Raw genomic sequence first — 4,902 nt, forward strand, 5'->3', positions numbered from 1 at the left:
TATATACCTAATAATTCTAGATATTAGTATATTCCCAGAGTTGTACAATGACAATCAAAGTTAGAATACTTTTGTTCCCCCTAAAATAAGCCAGCCCACCAGGAGTCATAATCCATTTACCCAAGTACCCTGAGTTCTAAAGCAACCACTGATCTACTTTCTGTGTCTTATAGATTTGCCTCTTCTGGACATTTTGTATAAATAGTGGTCTTTTGTGAATAACTTCTTTTACTTACCATGATTGGAAGGTTTGCCCATGTTGTGTCCATGAAGCAATAGTACTGCATTCCATTTTATTGCTGAACGATAGTCCATTGCGTGGTTATATCACATTTTATTTATAGATCTATCAGTTGACTGACAGTTCACACTTTTTGGCTATTAGGAACAATCCTGCAGTGAGTATTCGTTTACATGTTTCGGGGTGGATGTGTTTTTCTTTCTTTTGAGTATATACCTACAAGTGGAATTGCTGGATCAAATCTTAACTCTACGTTTAACCTTTTGAGAAGCCACCACGCTGTTCCACTGACCACCATTTTCCAAAGTGAGTGCATCATTTTACGCCAGCAGTGTATGAAGATTCCAAGTTCTGCACATGCTCACCAGTGTGAACTGTTATCCGTCATTTTGATTCTAGGAGGTGTGAGGTAGTGTCTCCCTGTGGTTTTGATTTGCATTTCCCCCAATGGCTAATAATGTAATCTTCAGAAAATAAGTTTGGAACTTCTTTTGTTAATTTTCCTTCCAAATATTTCATTTTCTTTGACGTTATTATAAATTTATTTGTTTGCTTGGTTTTACTGTTTGGATTGATTTTTGTATATCGATATTGTACCTTCAAACCTTGCTAAACTTGTTTATTTGTTCTAATTTTTTTTTTGTGGCTTCCTTAGGATGTTTTTGTATCATCTGCAACTAGAGATAGTTAACTTCTTACTTTACAATTTGGATGCCCTTTCTTTCTTTTCCTTGCCTAATTGGCCATGTAAGACCTCCAGTGCAATGTTGAATAGAAGTGAACATCTTTATCTTGTTACTGATCTTAGGAGGAAGGTATTCTGTCTTTTATTATTAAGCATGATGTTGGATATGGGTTTTTTGTAGGTACCCTTTATCAGTTTAAGAAAGCTCTCTTCTATTCCTTGTTTATTGTTTTTGTTATGGGGGATGTTTGATTTTCCTGCATCTGTTGAGATGAATATTTAGTTTTTCTTCCTTATTGATATGGTGCATCACATTAACTGATTTTCAGATGCTAAGCCACGCTTGTGTTTCTGGGATAAATCCTACTTAGTCATGGTATAGGATGCTTTTTATGTGTTTCTAGATTCAGTTTGCTAGTATTTTGTCCAACACTTTTTGTGCCTATATTCACAAGAGCTATTGGTCTACAGTGCTCTTTTCTTGTGATGTCTTTATCTGTCTGTGTGGTTTCTTTTCCTTTTTCTTTTTTCAAGATAGTCTTTCTCTGTTACCCTGGCTAGAGTGCAGTGGCATCATCATATGTAGCTCACTGCAACCTCCAATTGCTGGATTCAAAGGATTCTCCTGCCTCAGCCTCTCAGGTAGCTGAGACTACAGGTAAGTGCCACCATTCCCAGCAAAGTTTTCTATCTTTTGTAAAGATGGAGTCTCATTTGCGCTCAAGCTGGTCTTGAACTCCAGACCTCAAGCAATCCTCCCAAGATGTTAGGATTACAGGTGTGACCCACTGTCCCTTTATCTGTCTTTGGTATCAGGTTGACACATGGAATGAGTTGGGAGGTGTTCACTTCTCTTCTAATTTTTAAGAGTTTGCTAAGAAATGGTTTTACTTATTCTTTAAATGTTTGATAGAATTCACCAGTAAAGCCATCTGGGCCTGGGATTTTCTTTGTGGGATGTTTAAAAATTACTAATTGAATCTCTTTACTTGTCACAGATCTACTCAAATTTTCTTTCTTTTCGTGTAAGTTGTCACAGTTTGTCTGTTTCACCTCAGTTGTCTGATATGTTGGCCCATGTTTGCTCATGCTACTACCCTATCATGGGTTTCTTCCTGTAAGATCATTAATAATGTCTCATCTTTCATTACTGATTTTAGCAATTTGAGTCGTTCTCTTTTCTATTTTTAGCTATCAGTCTGTCCACTGTGCTGATCTTTTCAAAGAATCCACTTTTGCTTTTTTGATTGTCTAACAATTTTTCTGTTTCATTAATTCTGCTCCAATATTTACTACTCCCTTCTGGTAGCATTAAGCTTGGTTCCCACATTTCTTGCTTATCATTTTCTCCTGAGAGCTCTCCCTCAATGAGAAATCTGCTCTCAAATCCCCATCTCAGGCTCTGCTCCTCAGGACCCTGACCAAAGACACCCTGGACTAGAATTTCCTCTTACTCCAGCACCAAACTACTCTTTGTCCAACTCCCATCTCTGTCTCTCTTTCCCTTGCCTCACTTTCCTACACAGAGTTTAGAGGTATAGAACTTAGGAACACAAAAGACCCTATTGACTTTTCCTGGACTTAAGAAAGACAGGTTTCTCCTAAGTATCAGAAATCGGCAGTAAGGTTGTGTTTTTTTATGCTGCCACATTAACTCCTTAATAACGCCTCCTATTATATTAGGAAGATCAGGAGTTAACTAGCTATTTTTAAAATATCTTTTATGAGTTATCTCTTTCTGTCATTTCCTATTTTTTTTTCTTTTGGCGGTATTTATTTTTTCTCCCTTACTTTTTGGATAAGAGTTTCAGTCTCTATGAGTAATTGTAACCTTTTGTCTGTAACATATGTGGAAAATATTTTTCCAAGTTTATTTATTGGTCAAACAGAAGGTTTACATTTTTATGTAGTACGATCTGTTAGTCTTTCCTGTTTGGTTTCTGTTCTTGACATGATGTTTAATAAATGCCTCCGTTATCCCAGAATTATTAAACTATTTACTTAAATTTCCTTATGGCATTCTCCGGCATCTCTTTTTTATGTGTACATTTTTTAATTTGTCTAGATTTTATTTTGGTAGAAGGATTAAGATAGGAATGTAGTTTAATTTTTTCCCCCAAAGGACTAGTAAGTTGGGAGAGGTTTAGCAGGGTGTTCTCCTTCAATGTTCCTACATCTTTGTCCTATGATGGCATCCTGAGAACTTAAGTAAATTAGTTCCCTTCCCTGAGCCCCATTTCCTTACCTGAAAAATGAGGATGAAATTGTACTTATCTCACAGTTTGTATTACCAAAGAAACTGCACACAGGGCACTTAGAACACTGCTTGTACATTATGGAAGTGTCAGCAACTTTATTTATTTATGTTTTTTGAGACAATCTCACTGTTACCTAGGGTAGAATGCCATGGCCTCAGCCAGCTCATGGCAACCTCAAACTCCTGGGCTCAGCCATCTTTCTGCCTTAGCCTCCCAAGTAGCAGGGACTACAAGTGCCCACCATAATACCTGGCTAATTTTTCTATTTTTAGTAGAGATGGGGTCTCACTTTATTTAGGCTGGTCTTGAACTCCTGAGCCCAAGCGATCCTCCTGCCTCAGCCTCCCAGACAGCTAAGGTTAGAGGCATGAGCCACTGCACCTGGCCAGTGTTAGCTATTTTTATTACGTGGTTCTAGATAGGATGCATTCAGCAATGTGAGATCTTCTCTTCCTCCTGTCCATTACTATGAGAGTTTTGACAGTTTGAGGAGGTCCTAGAAACATTTTGCTCTCTAATTAAAAATGGACAACTGTTTAGATAGTCACAAATGCCCTCCAAGCAAATAATAGCAATAAGAACAATAATAGTAATAGATATGGCTATTTCACGTGCTCATCTGGAAATAGTAAGAGCAAGAGATGTGGGTCTATGCTCTCTCCTTGACTATAAGGAAACTCTCTTGCAAAAGCCAAGAGAGCTTATGAATAGATCCAATCAACACTACTCCTTGTTCAATCCCAAATGCAAATCGCAAAAAGAACTGGGTTGGAAAAGGCTCAAGCATATGCTCAGATACTTCCCGAAGTTTGTTTTCAGTCTTTACCTTGGCAAGAGAGCACATACTTTCCTACTTCCCAGTGTCTTCAAGAATAGACGTCTCTATTTCCTCAATTGCATACATTTGGACTGTTGATTACACTTGCCATCAACTTCTTTTTATTTTGAAGTGGCCCTGAGTTGGGGGCATAAGCACATACTCCTACCTAGAGGAGCTCAACCTGTCATTATCTTAAGTTAACATCACGCTGATGTTAAGACAGTGTTCGTGCTACTCATCATGATGCAAAGTCAACTCAGGGAGAAGGGTCTCATTTTTATTATACTTTAGAGGGTAAGTCCAAGGCAATAGCTGGTTCTCCTCTAGCTGGGGCAGGGATGGATACTGTGTGATAGAGGCTGCGCCTTCCTGGGACTGGAGGCACCTATTATAAACATACTGGGGTTGGTACTCTCTTGTCAATGTGTATGGTGATTATGGAAAATGTAATGTGCACTGTGAGTCTCTAAGTGAAAGTACTGTAAGGAAGGATCATATGGGCTGGAGGCTGGAAGGAAATGTGGGATATGGTTTGGGTATAGCTGAAGAGAAAATTTGGTAAGAGGAAAAATGACAAGGGACACTAAAACTAACCTGTGATGGGAAGCCAAGGCCTACCCAATGGCACAGGGAGGACAAATAGGGGTGGGCTCCTGGGTGATGAGGTTCAGGGGTCCTGTTTGGAGATAGCTACAGCAGCAGCCTGGGTCAAGGATGCTGACTTAACTCTTCCTTCCTTCCTTCTCCAAGGCCAGACAGGAGGAGTACTGGCCAACCCGGGATTAGAGCAGGGGTTCTAAACCTGGGGTCCACTGAAGGGTCTTCGATAGAATTCTAGGAGTCTGTGAACTCAAATGAGAAAATACTACATTTTACGGCTCAGTGCCTGTGGCTCGGG

Source organism: Otolemur garnettii, unplaced genomic scaffold (assembly GCF_000181295.1).
Source record: "Otolemur garnettii isolate 467f Iridium unplaced genomic scaffold, OtoGar3 scaffold00023, whole genome shotgun sequence".
In the NCBI taxonomy this organism is placed as follows: domain Eukaryota; kingdom Metazoa; phylum Chordata; class Mammalia; order Primates; family Galagidae; genus Otolemur; species Otolemur garnettii.